The sequence below is a fragment of the Chiloscyllium punctatum genome, chromosome 19 (genome assembly GCF_047496795.1).
Source record: "Chiloscyllium punctatum isolate Juve2018m chromosome 19, sChiPun1.3, whole genome shotgun sequence".
Lineage (NCBI taxonomy): Eukaryota > Metazoa > Chordata > Chondrichthyes > Orectolobiformes > Hemiscylliidae > Chiloscyllium > Chiloscyllium punctatum.
In genome coordinates this window covers 39,710,383-39,732,271 of record NC_092757.1, presented here as the reverse complement: position 1 = coordinate 39,732,271, position 21,889 = coordinate 39,710,383, and positions in this window count along the sequence as shown.

Sequence of the window (21,889 nt, the reverse complement as noted above, 5' to 3'; positions counted from 1 at the left end):
AACAGACACACATAGAGAGAACAGAGAGAGAGAGAACACAGAGGGAGATAACAGAGAGAGAGATCACACAGAGAAAGAGAGAACACATAGTGTGAGAGAGAACACACGCACACACACGGAGAACACACACACAGAGCACTCACACAGAGAAACACACACACACACACAGAATACAGACATAGAGAGAGAACACAGAGTGAGAGAGAACAGACACAGAGAGAGAGAGAACACACACACACACAGAGAACACAGAGAGAGAGATCACACACAGAAAGAGAGAACATACACACACAGAGAACACACACACACAGAACGCACACACACAGAGTACCCAAACATACACAGAGAACACACACACACAGAGAACACAGAGAGAGAGAGAACACAGAGAAAGAGAGAACACATAGAGGGAGAGAGAACACACAGAGAGAGTACACAGAGAGAGAGAACACACACACAAGAACACACAGAGAGAACACACACACAGAACACAAACACACAGAGAACACAGAGAGAGAGATCACACAGAGAAAGAGAGAACACATAGAGGTAGAGAGAAGACACGCACACACACGGGGAACACACACAGAACACAAACACTCAGAACACAAACACACAGAGAGAGATAACAGAGATAGATCACACAGAGAAAGAGAGAACACATAGAGTGAGAGAGAACACACGCACACACACGGAGAACACACACACAGAGCACACACACAGAGCAACAAACACACACAGAAAACAGGCACACACAGAACACACAAACAGAGAACACACACACACAACACACACAAAAGAGAACACACACACAGAGAGCACACACACACAGAATACAGAGATAGAGAGAGAACACAGAGTGAGAGAGAACAGACACACATAGAGAGAACACAGAGAGAGAGAGAACACAGAGGGAGAGAACAGAGAGAGAGAGAACACAGAGAGCGAGAGATCGCAGAGAGAGCGAGAACATACAGAGAGAGTGAGAACAAACAGAGACAGACAACACAGAGAGAGAAAGAACACACACAGAGAGAGAACAGAGATGGAGAGAGAACGAGAACAGAGAGAGGGAGAACACAGAGAGAGAGAGCAACAGATAGAGGGAACACAGAGAACGCAGACAGAGAACATAGAGAAACAGAACACAGCGAGAGAGAACGCAGAGAGAGAGAACACAGAGAGAGAGAACACACAGAGAGAGAACTCAGAGAGAGAACACACACACACAGAGAACACAGAGAGAGAGAGCGAAAACACAAGCGCACACACACAGAGAACACACAGAGCATGAAGAAAACAGAGAGAGATCACACACAGAGAGAGAGATCATACACAGAAAAAAGGAACATGCACACAAGCAGAGAACACACACACAGAACACACACACAAGAGAACACACAGACAAAAAACACAAAAACACAGAATACAGAGATAGAGAGAGAACACAGAGTAAGAGAGAACAGACACACATAGAGAGAACACCGAGAGAACACAGAGAGAGAGAGAGAACAGAGAGAGAGATCACACAAAGAAAGAGAGAACACATAGTGTGAGAGAGAACACACGCACACACACGGAGAACACACACACAGAGCACACACACAGAGAAACACACACACACAGAGAACATACACAAAGAACACACACACACAGAATACAGAGATAGAGAGAGAACACAGAGTGAGAGAGAACAGACACAGAGAGAGAGAACACACAGAGAGAGAGAGAGAACACAGAGAGAGAGATCACACACAGGAAGAGAGAACATACACACACAGAGAACACACACACACAGAACGCACACACAAAGAGTTCCCAAACATACACAAAGAACACACACACACAGAATACAGACATAGAGAGAGAACACAGAGAGAGAGATCACACACACAGAAAGAGAGAACATACACACACAGAGAACACACACACAGAACACAAACACGCAGAGAACACACAGAGAGAAAACACAAAAACACAGAATACAGAGATAGAGTGAGAACAAAGAGTGAGAGAGAACAGACACACATAGAGAGAACACAGAGAGAGAGAACACAGAGGGAGAGAACAGAGAGAGAGATCACACAGAGAAAGAGAGAACACATAGTGTGAGAGAGAACACACGCACACACACGGAGAACACACACACAGAGCACACACACAGAGAAACACACACACACAGAGAACATACACAAAGAACACACACACACAGAATACAGAGATAGAGAGAGAACACAGAGTGAGAGAGAACAGACACAGAGAGAGAGAACACAGAGAGAGAGAACACACAGAGAGAGAGAACAGAGAGAGAGATCACACAGAGAAAGAGAGAACACATAGTGTCAGAGAGAACACACACACAAGAGAACACACAGACAGAAAACACAAAAACACACAATACAGAGATAGAGAGAGAACACAGACTGAGAGAACTGACACAGAGAGAGAGAGAACAGAGAGAGAGAGAGAACACAGAGAGAGAGATCACACACAGAAAGAGAGAACACACACACACAGAGCGAACACACACAGAACACAAACACACAGAACACAAACACACAGAGAACACAGAGAGAGAGATAACAGAGAGTGAGATCACGCAGAGAAAGAGAGAACACATAGAGTGAGAGAGAACACACGCACACACACGGAGAACACACACACAGATAAACACACACACAGAAAACACGCACACACAGAACACACAAACAGAGAACACGCACACACAACACACACAAAAGAGAACACACACAGAGAGCACACACACACACAGAATGCAGAGATAGAGAGAGAACACAGAGAGAGAGAGCACACAGATAGAGGGAACGCAGAGAACGCAGACAGAGAACATAGAGAAACAGAACACAGAGAGAGAGCGCAGAGAGAGAGAGAACACAGAGAGAGAACACACACAGAGGGAGAACACAGAGAGAGAACGCAGACAGAGAACATAGAGAGACAGAACACAGAGAGAGAGAACAGAGAGAGAGAGAACTCAGAGAGAGAACACACACACACAGAGAACACACACAGCGAGAGCGAAAACACAAGCGCACACACACATAAAACACACAGAGCAAGAAGAAAACAGAGAGAGAGATCACAGAGAGAGAGAGAGATCATACACAGAAAGAGAGAACATGCACACAAACAGAGAACACACACACAGAAAACACACACAAGAGAACACACAGACAGAAAACACAAAAACACAGAATACAGAGATAGAGTGAGAACACAGAGTGAGAGAGAACAGACACACATAGAGAGAACACAGAGAGAGAGAACACACATAGAGAGAGAGAACAGAGAGAGAGATCACACAGAGAAAGAGAGAACACATAGTGTGAGAGAGAATACACGCACACACACGGAGAACACACACACAGAGCACACACACAGAGAAACACACACACACAGAGAACACACACAAAGAACACACACACACAGAATACAGACATAGAGAGAGAACACAGAGTGAGAGAGAACAGACACAGAGAGAGAACACAGAGAGAGAGATCACACATAGAAAGAGAGAACATACACACACAGAGAACACACACACACAGAACGCACACACACAGAGTACCCAAACATACACAGAGAACACACACACACAGAGAACACAGAGAGAGAGAACACATAGAGGGAGAGAGAACACACAGAGAGAGTACACACAGAGAGAGAGAACACACACACAAGAACACACACAGAGAAATCACACAGAACACAAACACACAGAGAACACAGAGAGAGAGATCACACAGAGAAAGAGAGAACACATAGAGGTAGAGAGAACACACGGACACACACAGGGAACACACACAGAACACAAACACACAGAACATACACACAGAACACAAACTCACAGAGAACACAGAGAGAGAGAGAGAACACAGAGCGTGATCACACAGAGAAAGAGAACACATAGAGGGAGAGAGAACACACGCACACACACAGTGAACACACACAGAGCACACAGACAGAGAAACACATACACACAGAACACGCACACATAGAACACACAAACAGAGAACACACAGAAAGAATACACACCCACGAGAACACACACACAGAGAACACACACAGAATACAGAGATCGAGAGAGAACACAGAGTGAGAGAGAACAGACACAGAGAGAGAGAACGCACAGAGAGAGAGACAACACACACACACAGCACACAGAGAGAACACACACAGAGAGAGAACACAGAGGGAGAAGACAGAGAGAGAGAGAACACAGAGAGCGAGAGATCGCAGAGAGAGCGAGAACATACAGAGAGAGTGAGAACAAACAGAGACAGACAACACAGAGAGAGAAAGAACACACAGAGAGAGAGAACAGAGATGGAGAGAGAACGAGAACAGAGAGAGAGATCACACAGAGAGAGAGAGATCATACACAGAAAGAGAGAACATGCACACAAACAGAGAACACACACACAGAACACACACAGAGAACACACACACAGAACACAAAAACTTTGTGTTCTGTATACAGATTACAGAAAAAACAAACAGAGAACACACGCACATACACAACACACACAAGAGAACACACACACAGGGAACACACACAGAATACAGAGAAGAGCGCACACACACAGAGAACACACAGAGAGAGAGCGAAAACACAAGCGCACACACACAGAGAACACACAGAGCAAGAAGAAAACAGAGATAGAGATCACACAGAGAGAGAGAGATCATACACAGAAAAAGGGAACATGCACACAAACAGAGAACACACACAAAGAACACACACACAAGAGAATACACGGACAGAAAACACAAAAACACACAATACAGAGATAGAGAGAGAATACAGACTGAGAGAGAACTGACACAGAGAGAGAAAGAACAGACACAGAGAGAGAGAACACAGAGAGAGAGAGAGAGAGAACAGAGAGAGAGATCACACACAGAAAGAGAGAACATACACACACAGAGAACACACACACACAGAACGCACACACACAGAGTACCCAAACATACACAGAGAACACACACACAAAGAGAACACAGAGAGAGAGAGAACACAGAGAAAGATCACACAGAGAAAGAGAGAACACATAGAGGGAGAGAGAACACACAGAGAGAGTACACAGAGAGAGAGAGAACACACACACAAGAACACACAGAGAGAACACACACACAGAACACAAACACACAGAGAACACACAGAGAGAGATCACACAGAGAAAGAGAGAACACATAGAGGTAGAGAGAAGACACGCACACACACAGGGAACACACACAGAACACAAACACTCAGAACACAAACACACAGAGAGAGATAACAGAGATAGATCACACAGAGAAAGAGAGAACACATAGAGTGAGAGAGAACACACGCACACACACGGAGAACACACACACAGAGCACACACACAGAGCAACAAACACACACAGAAAACAAGCACACACAGAACACACAAACAGAGAACACACACACACAACACACACAATAGAGAACACACACAGAGAGCACACACACACAGAATACAGAGATAGAGAGAGAACACAGAGTGAGAGAGAACAGACACACATAGAGAGAACACAGAGAGAGAGAGAACACAGAGGGAGAGAACAGAGAGAGAGAGAACACAGAGAGCGAGAGATCGCAGAGAGAGCGAGAACATACAGAGAGAGTGAGAACAAACAGAGACAGACAACACAGAGAGAGAAAGAACACACACAGAGAGAGAACAGAGATGGAGAGAGAACGAGAACAGAGAGAGGGAGAACACAGAGAGAGAGAGCAACAGATAGAGGGAACACAGAGAACGCAGACAGAGAACATAGAGATACAGAACACAGAGAGAGAGAACGCAGAGAGAGAGAACACAGAGAGAGAACACACACAGAGGGAGAACACAGAGACAACGCAGACAGAGAACATAGAGAGACAGAACACAGAGAGAGAGAACACACAGAGAGAGAACTCAGAGAGAGAACACACACACACAGAGAACACACAGACAAAAAACACAAAAACACAGAATACAGAGATAGAGAGAGAACAGAGAGAGAGAGAGAACAGACACACATAGAGAGAACACCGAGAGAGAGAGAACACAGAGAGAGAGAGAGAACAGGGAGAGAGATCACACAGAGAAAGAGAGAACACATAGTGTGAGAGAGAACACACGCACACACACGGAGAACACACACACAGAGCACACACAGAGAGAAACACACACACACACAGAGAACATACACAAAGAACACACACACAAGAGAACACACAGACAAAAAACACAAAAACACAGAATACAGAGATAGAGTGAGAACACAGAGTGAGAAAGAACAGACACACATAGAGAGAACACAGAGAGTGAGAACACACACAGAGAGAGAGAACAGTGAGAGAGTTCACACAGAGAAAGAGAGAACTCATAGTGTGAGAGAGAACACACGCACACACACGGAGAACACACACACAGAGCACTCACACAGAGAAACACACACACACACTGAGAACGCACACACACAGAATACAGACATAGAGAGAGAACACAGAGTGAGAGAGAACAGACACACAGAGAGAGAGAGAACACACACACACACAGAGAGAACACAGAGAGAGAGATCACACACAGAAAGATAGAACATACACACACAGAGAACACAGACACACAGAGAACACAGAGAGAGAGAACACATAGAGGGAGAGAGAACACACAGAGAGAGTACACACAGAGAGAGAGAGAACACACACACAAGAACACACAGAGAGAACACACACACAGAACATAAACACACAGAGAACACACAGAGAGAGATCACAGAGAAAGAGAAAACACACGCACACACACAGGGAACACACACAGAACACAAACACACAGAACATACACACAGAACACAAACACACAGAGAACACAGAGAGAGAGAGAGAACAGTGAGAGAGATCACACAGAGAAAGAGAGAACACATAGAGGGAGAGAGAACACACGCACACACACAGTGAACACACACAGAGCACACAGACAGAGAAACACACACACAGAACACGCACACATAGAACACACAAACAGAGAACACACAGAAAGAACACACACCCACGAGAACACACACAGAGAACACACACAGAATACAGAGATAGAGAGAGAACACAGAGTGAGAGAGAACAGACACACAGAGAGAGATAACGCACAGAGAGACAACACACACACACAGAACACACAGAGAGAACACACACAGAGAGAGAAGACAGAGAGAGAATACAGAGAGACAGAGAACACAGAGAGCGAGAGATCGCAGAGAGAGCGAGAACACACAGAGAGAGGGAGGACAAACAGAGAGAGAGAACACAGAGAGAGAAAGAACACACAAAGAGAGAGAGAACAGAGATAGAGAGAAGACAGAGAGAGAGAACACAGACAGAGAACATAGAGAAACAGAACACAGAGAGAGAGAGCGCAGAGAGAGAGAACACAGAGAGAGAACACACACAGAGGGAGAACACAGAGAGAGAACGCAGACAGAAAACATAGACAGACAGAACACAGAGAGAGAGAACTCAGAGAGAGAACACACTAACAGAGAACACAGAGAGAGAGAGCGAAAACACAAGCGCACACACACAGAGAACACACAGAGCAAGAAGAAAACAGAGAGAGAGATCACACAGAGAGAGAGAGATCATACACAGAAAGAGAGAACATGCACACAAACAGAGAACACACACACAGAACATACACAGAGAACACACACACATACACAACACACACAAGAGAACACACACACAGGGAACACACACAGAATACAGAGAAGAGCGCACACACACAGAGAACACACAGAGAGAGAGCGAAAACACAAGCGCACACACACAGAGAACACACAGAGCAAGAAGAAAACAGAGAGAGAGAACACAGAGAGAGAGAGATCATACACAGAAAAAGGGAACATGCACACAAACAGAGAACACACACAAAGAACACACACACAAGAGAACACACGGACAGAAAACACAAAAACACACAATACAGAGATAGAGAGAGAATACAGACTGAGAGAGAACTGACACAGAGAGAGAAAATACAGACACAGAGAGAGAGAACACAGAGAGAGAGAGAGAACAGAGAGAGAGATCACACACAGAAAGAGAGAACATACACACACAGAGAACACACACACACAGAACTCACACACACAGAGTACCCAAACATACACAGAGAACACACACACACAGAGAACACAGAGAGAGAGAGAACACAGAGAAAGATCACACAGAGAAAGAGAGAACACATAGAGGGAGAGAGAACACACAGAGAGAGTACACAGAGAGAGAGAGAACACACACACAAGAACACACAGAGAGAACACACACACAGAACACAAACACACAGAGAACACACAGAGAGAGATCACACAGAGAAAGAGAGAACACATAGAGGTAAGAGAGAAGACACGCACACACACAGGGAACACACACAGAACACAAACACTCAGAACACAAACACACAGAGAGAGATAACAGAGATAGATCACACAGAGAAAGAGAGAACACATAGAGTGAGAGAGAACACACGCACACACACGGAGAACACACACACAGAGCACACACACAGAGCAACAAACACACACAGAAAACAGGCACACACAGAACACACAAACAGAGAACACACACACACAACACACACAATAGAGAACACACACAGAGAGCACACACACACAGAATACAGAGATAGAGAGAGAACACAGAGTGAGAGAGAACAGACACACATAGAGAGAACACACAGAGAGAGAGAACACAGAGGGAGAGAACAGAGAGAGAGATCACACAGAGAAAGAGAGAACACAGTGTGAGAGAGAACACACGCACAAAACGGAGAACACACACACAGAGCACACACACAGAGCAACACACACACACAGAAAACAGGCACACACAGAACACACAAACAGAGAACACACACACACAACACACACAAAAGAGAACACACACAGAGAGCACACACACACAGAATACAGAGATAGAGAGAGAACACAGAGTGAGAGAGAACAGACACACATAGAGAGAACACAGAGAGAGAGAGAACACAGAGGGAGAGAACAGAGAGATAGAGAACACAGAGAGCGAGAGATCGCAGAGAGAGCGAGAACATACAGAGAGAGTGAGAACAAACAGAGACAGACAACACAGAGAGAGAAAGAACACACACAGAGAGAGAACAGAGATGGAGAGAGAACGAGAACAGAGAGAGGGAGAACACAGAGAGAGAGAGCAACAGATAGAGGGAACACAGAGAACGCAGACAGAGAACATAGAGAAACAGAACACAGAGAGAGAGAACGCAGAGAGAGAGAACACAGAGAGAGAACACACACAGAGGGAGAACACAGAGAGTCAACGCAGACAGAGAACATAGAGAGACAGAACACAGAGAGAGAGAACACACAGAGAGAGAACTCAGAGAGAGAACACACACACACAGAGAACACAGAGAGAGAGAGCGAAAACACAAGCGCACACACACAGAGAAAACACAGAGCATGAAGAATTCAGAGAGAGATCACACAGAGAGAGAGAGATCATACACAGAAAAAGGGAACATGCACACAAGCAGAGAACACACACACAGAACATACACACAAGAGAACACACAGACAAAAAACACAAAAACACAGAATACAGAGATAGAGAGAGAACACAGAGTGAGAGAGAACAGACACACATAGAGAGAACACCGAGAGAGAGAGAGAATAGAGAGAGAGATCACACAGAGAAAGAGAGAACACAAAGTGTGAGAGAGAACACACGCACACACACGGAGAACACACACACAGAGCACACAGAGAGAGAAACACACACACACACAGAGAACATACACAAAGAACACACACACACAGAGAACACACACACAGAACACAAACACACAGAGAGAAAACACAAAAACACAGAATACAGAGATAGAGTGAGAACAAAGAGTGAGAGAGAACAGACACACATAGAGAGAACACAGAGAGAGAGAACACAGAGGGAGAGAACAGAGAGAGAGATCACACAGAGAAAGAGAGAACACATAGTGTGAGAGAGAACACACGCACACACACGGAGAACACACACACAGAGCACACACACAGAGAAACACACACACACAGAGAACATACACAAAGAACACAAACACACAGAATACAGAGATAGAGAGAGAACACAGAGTGAGAGAGAACAGACACAGAGAGAGAGAACACAGAGAGAGAGAACACACAGAGAGAGAGAACAGAGAGAGAGATCACACAGAGAAAGAGAGAACACATAGTGTCAGAGAGAACGCACACACACACAAGAGAACACACAGACAGAAAACACAAAAACACACAATACAGAGATAGAGAGAGAACACAGACTGAGAGAGAACTGACACAGAGAGAGAGAGAACACAGAGAGAGAGAGAGAACACAGAGAGAGAGATCACACACAGAAAGAGAGAACACACACACACAGAACACAAACACACAGAACACAAACACACAGAGAACACAGAGAGAGAGATAACAGAGAGTGAGATCACGCAGAGAAAGAGAGAACACATAGAGTGAGAGAGAACACACGCACACACACGGAGAACACACACACAGATAAACACACACAGAAAACACGCACACACAGAACACACAAACAGAGAACACGCACACACAACACACACAAAAGAGATCACACACAGAGAGCACACACACACAGAATGCAGAGATAGAGAGAGAACACAGAGAGAGAGAGCACACAGATAGAGGGAACACAGAGAACGCAGACAGAGAACATAGAGAAACAGAACACAGAGAGAGAGCGCAGAGAGAGAGAACACAGAGAGAGAACACACACAGAGGGAGAACACAGAGAGAGAACGCAGACAGAGAACATAGAGAGACAGAACACAGAGAGAGAGAACAGAGAGAGAGAGAACTCAGAGAGAGAACACACACACACAGAGAACACACAGAGAGAGAGCGAAAACACAAGCGCACACACACAGAGAACACACAGAGCAAGAAGAAAACAGAGAGAGAGATCACAGAGAGAGAGATCATACACAGAAAGAGAGAACATGCACACAAACAGAGAACACACACACAGAACACACACACAAGAGAACACACAGACAGAAAACACAAAAACACAGAATACAGAGATAGAGTGAGAACACAGAGTGAGAGAGAACAGACACACATAGAGAGAACACAGAGAGAGAGAACACACAGAGAGAGAGAGAACAGAGAGAGAGATCACACAGAGAAAGAGAGAACACATAGTGTGAGAGAGAATACACGCACACACGGAGAACACACACACAGAGCACACACACAGAGAAACACACACAAACAGAGAACACACACAAAGAACACACACACACAGAATACAGACATAGAGAGAGAACACAGAGTGAGAGAGAACAGACACAGAGAGAGAACACAGAGACAGAGATCACACATAGAAAGAGAGAACAAACACACAGAGAACACACACACACACAGAACGCACACACAGAGTACCCAAACATACACAGAGAACACACACACACAGAGAACCCAGAGAGAGAGAGAACACATAGAGGGAGAGAGAACACACAGAGAGAGTACACAGAGAGAGAGAGAACACACACACAAGAACCCACACAGAGAACACACACAGAACACAAACACACAGAGAACACACAGAGAGAGATCACACAGAGAAAGAGAGAACACATAGAGGTAGAGAGAACACATGGACACACACAGGGAACACACACAGAACACAAACACACAGAACATACACACAGAACACAAACACACAGAGAACACAGAGAGAGAGAGAACACAGAGCGTGTTCACACAGAGAAAGAGAACACATAGAGGGAGAGAGAACACACGCACACACACAGTGAACACACACAGAGCACACAGACAGAGAAACACACACACACAGAACACGCACACATAGAACACACAAACAGAGAACACACAGAAAGAATACACACCCACGAGAACACACACACAGAGAACACACACAGAATACAGAGATCGAGAGAGAACACAGAGTGAGAGAGAACAGACACCGAGAGAGAGAGAACGCACAGAGAGAGAGACAACACACACACACAACACACAGAGAGAACACACAGAGAGAGAGAACACAGAGTGAGAGAGAACAGACACAGAGAGAGAGAGAGAACACACACACACACAGAGAGAGAACACAGAGAGAGAGATCACACACAGAAAGAGAGAACATGCACACACAGAGAACACACACACACAGAACGCACACACACAGAGTACCCAAACATACACAGAGAACACACACACACAGAGAACACAGAGAGAGAGAGAACACATAGAGGGAGAGAGAACACACAGAGAGAGTACACAGAGAGAGAGAGAGAACACACACACAAGAACACACACAGAGAACACACACACAGAACATAAACACACAGAGAACACACAGAGAGAGATCACAGAGAAAGAGAGAACACACGCACACACACAGGGAACACACACAGAACACAAACACACAGAACATACACACAGAACACAAACACACAGAGAACACAGAGAGAGAGAGAGGGAACACAGAGCGTGATCACACAGAGAAAGAGAGAACACATAGAGGGAGAGAGAACACACGCACACACACAGTGAACACACACAGAGCACACAGACAGAGAAACACACACACAGAACACGCACACATAGAACACACAAACAGAGAACACACAGAAAGAACACACACCCACGAGAACACACACAGAGAACACACACAGAATACAGAGATAGAGAGAGAACACAGAGTGAGAGAGAACAGACACAGAGAGAGAGATAACGCACAGAGAGACAACACACACACACAGAACACACAGAGAGAAGACACACAGAGAGAGAGAACACAGAGAGAGAATACAGAGAGACAGAGAACACAGAGAGCGAGAGATCGCAGAGAGAGCGAGAACACACAGAGAGAGGGAGGACAAACAGAGAGAGAGAACACAGAGAGAGAAAGAACACACAAAGAGAGAGAGAACAGAGATAGAGAGAAGACAGAGAGAGTGAACACAGACAGAGAACATAGAGAAACAGAACACAGAGAGAGAGAGCGCAGAGAGAGAGAACACAGAGAGAGAACACACACAGAGGGAGAACACAGAGAGAGAACGCAGACAGAAAACATAGACAGACAGAACACAGAGAGAGAGAACTCAGAGAGAGAACACACTAACAGAGAACACAGAGAGAGAGAGCGAAAACACAAGCGCACACACACAGAGAACACACAGAGCAAGAAGAAAACAGAGAGAGAGATCACACAGAGAGAGAGAGATCATACACAGAAAGAGAGAACATGCACACAAACAGAGAACACACACACAGAACACACACAGAGAACACACACACATACACAACACACACAAGAGAACACACACACAGGGAACACACACAGAATACAGAGAAGAGCGCACACACACAGAGAACACACAGAGAGAGAGCGAAAACACAAGCGCACACACACATAGAACACACAGAGCAAGAAGAAAACAGAGAGAGAGATCACACAGAGAGAGAGATCATACACAGAAAAAGGGAACATGCACACAAACAGAGAACACACACAAAGAACACACACACAAGAGAACACACGGACAGAAAACACAAAAACACACAATACAGAGATAGAGAGAGAATACAGACTGAGAGAGAACTGACACAGAGAGAGAAAATACAGACACAGAGAGAGAGAACACAGAGAGAGAGAGAGAGAGAACAGAGAGAGAGATCACACACAGAAAGAGAGAACATACACACACAGAGAACACACACACACAGAACTCACACACACAGAGTACCCAAACATACACAGAGAACACACACACACAGAGAACACAGAGAGAGAGAGAACACAGAGAAAGATCACACAGAGAAAGAGAGAACACATAGAGGGAGAGAGAACACACAGAGAGAGTACACAGAGAGAGAGAGAACACACACTCAAGAACACACAGAGAGAACACACACAGAGAACACAAACACACAGAGAACACACAGAGAGAGATCACACAGAGAAAGAGAGAACACATAGAGGTAGAGAGAAGACACGCACACACACAGGGAACGCACACAGAACACAAACACTCAGAACACAAACACACAGAGAGAGATAACAGAGATAGATCACACAGAGAAAGAGAGAACACATAGAGTGAGAGAGAACACACGCACACACACGGAGAACACACACACAGAGCACACACACAGAGCAACAAACACACACAGAAAACAGGCACACACAGAACACACAGAGAACACACACACACAACACACACAATAGAGAACACACACAGAGAGCACACACACACAGAATACAGAGATAGAGAGAGAACACAGAGTGAGAGAGAACAGACACACATAGAGAGAACACAGAGAGAGAGAGAACACAGAGGGAGAGAACAGAGAGAGAGAGAACACAGAGAGCGAGAGATCGCAGAGAGAGCGAGAACATACAGAGAGAGTGAGAACAAACAGAGACAGACAACACAGAGAGAGAAAGAACACACACAGAGAGAGAACAGAGATGGAGAGAGAACGAGAACAGAGAGAGGGAGAACACAGAGAGAGAGAGCAACAGATAGAGGGAACACAGAGAACGCAGACAGAGAACATAGAGAAACAGAACACAGAGAGAGAGAACGCAGAGAGAGAGAACACAGAGAGAGAACACACACAGAGGGAGAACACAGAGAGTCAACGCAGACAGAGAACATAGAGAGACAGAACACAGAGAGAGAGAACACACAGAGAGAGAACTCAGAGAGAGAACACACACACACAGAGAACACAGAGAGAGAGAGCGAAAACACAAGCGCACACACACAGAGAAAACACAGAGCATGAAGAATTCAGAGAGAGATCACACACAGAGAGAGAGATCATACACAGAAAAAGGGAACATGCACACAAGCAGAGAACACACACACAGAACACACACACAAGAGAACACACAGACAAAAAACACAAAAACACAGAATACAGAGATAGAGAGAGAACACAGAGTGAGAGAGAACAGACACACATAGAGAGAACACCGAGAGAGAGAGAGAACAGAGAGAGAGATCACACAGAGAAAGAGAGAACACAAAGTGTGAGAGAGAACACACGCACACACACGGAGAACACACACACAGAGCACACACAGAGAGAAACACACACACACACAGAGAACATACACAAAGAACACACACACACAGAACACAAACACACAGAGAACACACAGAGAGAAAACACAAAAACACAGAATACAGAGATAGAGTGAGAACAAAGAGTGAGAGAGAACAGACACACATAGAGAGAACACAGAGAGAGAGAGAACACAGAGGGAGAGAACAGAGAGAGAGATCACACAGAGAAAGAGAGAACACATAGTGTGAGAGAGAACACACGCACACACACGGAGAACACACACACAGAGCACACACACAGAGAAACACACACACACAGAGAACATACACAAAGAACACAAACACACAGAATACAGAGATAGAGAGAGAACACAGAGTGAGAGAGAACAGACACAGAGAGAGAGAACACAGAGAGAGAGAACACACAGAGAGAGAGAACAGAGAGAGAGATCACACAGAGAAAGAGAGAACACATAGTGTCAGAGAGAACGCACACACACAAGAGAACACACAGACAGAAAACACAAAAACACACAATACAGAGATAGAGAGAGAACACAGACTGAGAGAGAACTGACACAGAGAGAGAGAGAACACAGAGAGAGAGAGAGAACACAGAGAGAGAGATCACACACAGAAAGAGAGAACACACACACACAGAACACAAACACACAGAACACAAACACACAGAGAACACAGAGAGAGAGATAACAGAGTGAGATCACGCAGAGAAAGAGAGAACACATAGAGTGAGAGAGAACACACGCACACACACGGAGAACACACACACAGATAAACACACACAGAAAACACGCACACACAGAACACACAAACAGAGAACACGCACACACAACACACACAAAAGAGATCACACACAGAGAGCACACACACACAGAATGCAGAGATAGAGAGAGAACACAGAGAGAGAGAGCACACAGATAGAGGGAACACAGAGAACGCAGACAGAGAACATAGAGAAACAGAACACAGAGAGAGAGCGCAGAGAGAGAGAACACAGAGAGAGAACACACACAGAGGGAGAACACAGAGAGAGAACGCAGACAGAGAACATAGAGAGACAGAACACAGAGAGAGAGAACAGAGAGAGAGAGAACTCAGAGAGATAACACACACACACAGAGAACACACAGAGAGAGAGCGAAAACACAAGCGCGCACACACAGAGAACACACAGAGCAAGAAGAAAACAGAGAGAGAGATCACAGAGAGAGAAAGAACACACAAACAGAGAGAGAATAGAGATAGAGAGAACACTGAGAGAGAGAACACACAGATAGAGAGAACACAGAGAGAGAACATAGAGAAACAGAACACAGAGAGAGAGAGCGCAGAGAGAGAGAACACAGAGAGAGAACACACACAGAGGGAGAACACAGAGAGAGAACACAGAGAGAGAGAACTCAGAGAGAGAACACACTAACAGAGAACACAGAGAGAGAGAGCGAAAACACAAGCGCACACACACAGAGAACACAAAGAGCAAGAAGAAAACAGAGAGAGATCACACAGAGAGAGAGAGATCATACACAGAAAGAGAGAACATGCACACAAACAGAGAACACACACACAGAACACACACACAAGAGAACACACAGACAGAAAACATTAAAGCACAGAATACAGAGATAGAGTGAGAACACAGAGTAAGAGAGAACAGACACACATAGAGAGAACACAGAGAGAGAGAACACACAGAGAGAACAGAGAGAGAGATCACACAGAGAAAGAGAGAACACATAGTGTGAGAGAGAACACACGCACACACGGAGAACACACACACAGAGCACACACACAGAGAAACACACACACAGAGAACATACACAAAGAACACACACACACAGAATAGAGATAGAGTGAGAACACAGAGTGAGAGAGAACAGACAGAGAGAGAGAGAACACAGAGAGAGAGAGAGAGAGAGATCACACACAGAAAGAGAGAACATACACACACAGAGAACACACACACACAGAACGCACACACACAGAGTACCCAAACATACACAGAGAACACACACACACACAGAACACAGAGAGAGAGAGAACACAGAGAAAGATCACACAGAGAAAGAGAGAACACATAGAGGGAGAGAGAACACACAGAGAGAGTACACAGAGAGAGAGAGAGAACACACACAAGAACACACAGAGAGAACACACACACAGAACATAAACACACAGAGAACACACAGAGAGAGATCACACAGAGAAAGAGAGAACACACGCACACACACAGGGAACACACACAGAACACAAACACACAGAACATACACACAGAACACAAACACACAGAGAACACAGAGAGAGAGAGAGGGAACACAGAGCGTGATCACACAGAGAAAGAGAGAACACATAGAGGGAGAGAGAACACACGCACACACATAGTGAACACACACAGAGCACACAGACAGAGAAACACACACAAAGAACACGCACACATAGAACACACAAACAGAGAACACACAGAAAGAACACACACCCACGAGAACACACACAGAGAACACACACAGAATACAGAGATAGAGAGAGAACACAGAGTGAGAGAGAACAGACAGAGAGAGAGAGAGAACGCACAGAGAGAGAGACAACACACAGACAGAACACACAGAGAGACCACACAGAGAGAGAAAACACAGAGAGAGAATACAGGGAGACAGAGAACACAGAGAGCGAGAGATCGCAGAGAGAGCGAGAACACACAGAGAGAGGGAGGACAAACAGAGAGAGAGAGAACACAGAGAGAGAAAGAACACACAAAGAGAGAGAGAACAGAGATAGAGAGAACACAGAGAGAGAGAACACACAGATAGAGAGAACACAGACAGAGAACACAGACAGAGAACATGGAGGGACAAAACACAGAGAGAAAGAACACAGAGAGAGAGAACACAAAGAAAGAACACACACACAGAGAACACAGAGAGAGAACGCAGAGAACATAGAGAGACAGAACACACAGAGAGAGAACACAGAGAGAGAGAACAAAGAGAGAGAACACACACAGAGAACACCGAGAGCGAGAGCGAAAACACACGCGCACACACACAGAGAACACACAGTGCGAGAACAGAACAGAACACACACACAGAACACACACAGAGAACACACACACAGAACACAAACACTCTGTGTTCTGTATACAGATTACAGAAAACACAAACAGAGAACACACGCACATACACAACACACACAAGAGAACACACACACAGGGAACACACACAGAATACAGAGAAGAGCGCACACACACAGAGAACACACAGAGAGAGCGAAAACACAAGCGCACACACACATAGAACACACAGAGCAAGAAGAAAACAGAGAGAGAGATCACAGAAAGAGAGAGAGATCATACACAGAAAAAGGGAACATGCACACAAACAGAGAACACACACAAAGAACAGACACACAAGAGAACACACGGACAGAAAACACAAAAACACACAATACAGAGATAGAGAGAGAATACAGACTGAGAGAGAACTGACACAGAGAGAGAGAGAACAGACACACAGAGAGAGAACACAGAGAGAGAGAGAGAGAGAGAACAGAGAGAGAGATCACACACAGAAAGAGAGAACATACACACACAGAGAACACACACACACAGAACGCACACACACAGAGTACCCAAACATACACAGAGAACACACACACACAGAGAACACAGAGAGAGAGAGAACCCAGAGAAAGATCACACAGAGAAAGAGAGAACACATAGAGGGAGAGAGAACACACAGAGAGAACACACATAGAGGGAGAACACAGAGAGACAACGCAGACAGAGAACATAGAGAGACAGAACACAGAGAGAGAGAACACAGAGAGAGAGAACTCAGAGAGAGAACACACACACACAGAGAACACAGAGAGAGAGAGCGAAAACACAAGCGCACACACACAGAGAACACACAGAGCATGAAGAAAACAGAGAGAGATCACACAGAGAGAGAGAGATCATACACAGAAAAAGGGAACATGCACACAAGCAGAGAACACACACACAGAACACACACACAAGAGAACACACAGACAAAAAACACAAAAACACAGAATACAGAAATAGAGAGAGAACACAGAGTGAGAGAGAACAGACACACATAGAGTGAACACCGAGAGAGAGAACACACAGAGAGAGAGAGAACAGAGAGAGAGATCACACACAGAAAGAGAGAACATACACACACAGAGAACTCACACACACAGAACGCACACACACAGAGTACCCAAACATACACAGAGAACACACACACACAGAGAACACAGAGAGAGAGAGAACACAGAGAGAGATCACACAGAGAAAGAGAGAACACATAGAGGTAGAGAGAAGACACGCACACACACAGGGAACACACACAGAACACAAACACTCAGAACACAAACACAGAGAGAGATAACAGAGATAGATCACACAGAGAAAGAGAGAACACATAGAGTGAGAGAGAACACACGCACACACACGGAGAACACACACACAGAGCACACACACAGAGCAACACACACACACAGAAAACAGGCACACACAGAACACACAAACAGAGAACACACACACACAACACACACAAAAGAGAACACACACAGAGAGCACACACACACAGAATACAGAGATAGAGAGAGAACACAGAGTGAGAGAGAACAGACACACATAGAGAGAACACAGAGAGAGAGAGAGAACACAGAGGGAGAGAACAGAGAGAGAGAGAACACAGAGAGCGAGAGATCGCAGAGAGAGCGAGAACATACAGAGAGAGTGAGAACAAACAGAGACAGACAACACAGAGAGAGAAAGAACACCCACAGAAAGAGAACAGAGATGGAGAGAGAACGAGAACAGAGAGAGGGAGAACACAGAGAGAGAGAGCAACAGATAGAGGGATCACAGAGAACGCAGACAGAGAACATAGAGAAACAGAACACAGAGAGAGAGAACGCAGAGAGAGAGAACACAGAGAGAGAACACACACAGAGGGAGAACACAGAGAGACAACGCAGACAGAGAACATAGAGAGACAGAACACAGAGAGAGAGAACACAGAGAGAGAGAACTCGGAGAGAGAACACACACACACAGAGAACACAGAGAGAGAGAGCGAAAACACAAGCGCACACACACAGAGAACACACAGAGCATGAAGAAAACAGAGAGAGATCACACAGAGAGAGAGATCATACACAGAAAAAGGGAACATGCACACAAGCAGAGAACACACACACAGAACACACACACAAGAGAACACACAGACAAAAAACACAAAAACACAGAATACAGAGATAGAGAGAGAACACAGAGTGAGAGAGAACAGACACACATAGAGAGAACACCGAGAGAGAGAACACAGAGAGAGAGAGAACAGTGAGAGAGATCACACAGAGAAAGAGACAACTCATAGCGTGAGAGAGAACACACGCACACACACGGAGAACACACACACAGAGCACTCACACAGAGAAAGACACACACACACAGAGAACACACACACACAGAACGCACACACACAGAGTACCCAAACATACACAGAGAACACACACACACACAGAACACAGAGGGAGAGAGAACACATAGAGGGAGAGAGAACACACAGAGAGAGTACACACACAGAGAGAGAGAACACACACACAAGAACACACAGAGAGAACACACAGAACATAAACACACAGAGAACGCACAGAGAGAGATCACAGAGAAAGAGAGAAACACACGCACACACACAGGGAACACACACAGAACACAAACACACAGAACATAATCACAGAACACAAACACACAGAGAACACAGAGAGAGAGAGAACCCAGAGCGTGATCACACAGAGAAAGAGAGAACACATAGAGGGAGAGAGAACACACGCACACACACAGTGAACACACACAGAGCACACAGACAGAGAAACACACACACAGAACACGCACACATAGAACACACAGAGAACACACAGAAAGAACACACACCCACGAGAACACACACAGAGAACACACACAGAATACAGAGATAGAGAGAGAACACAGAGTGAGAGAGAACAGACAGAGAGAGAGAGAGAACGCACAGAGAGAGAGACAACACACACACACAGAACACACAGAGAGAACACACACAGAGAGAGAACACAGAGAGAGAATACAGAGAGACAGAGAACACAGAGAGCGAGAGATCGCAGAGAGAGCGAGAACACACAGAGAGAGGGAGGACAAACAGAGAGAGAACACAGAGAGAGAAAGAACACACAAAGAGAGAGAGAACAGAGATAGAGAGAAGACAGAGAGAGAGAACACAGACAGAGAACATAGAGAAACAGAACACAGAGAGAGAGAGCGCAGAGAGAGAGAACACAGAGAGAGAACACACACAGAGGGAGAACACAGAGAGAGAACGCAGACAGAGAACACAGAGAGACAGAACACAGAGAGAGAACACAGAGAGAGAGAACTCAGAGAGAGAACACACTAACAGAGAACACAGAGAGAGAGAGCGAAAACACAAGCGCACACACACAGAGAACACACAGAGCAAGAAGAAAACAGAGAGAGAGATCACACAGAGAGAGAGAGATCATACACAGAAAGAGAGAACATGCACACAAACAGAGAACACACACACAGAACACACACAGAGAACACACACACAGAACACACTCTGGTTCTGTATACAGATTACAGAAAACACAAACAGAGAACACACGCACATACACAACACACACAAGAGAACACACACAGGGAACACACACAG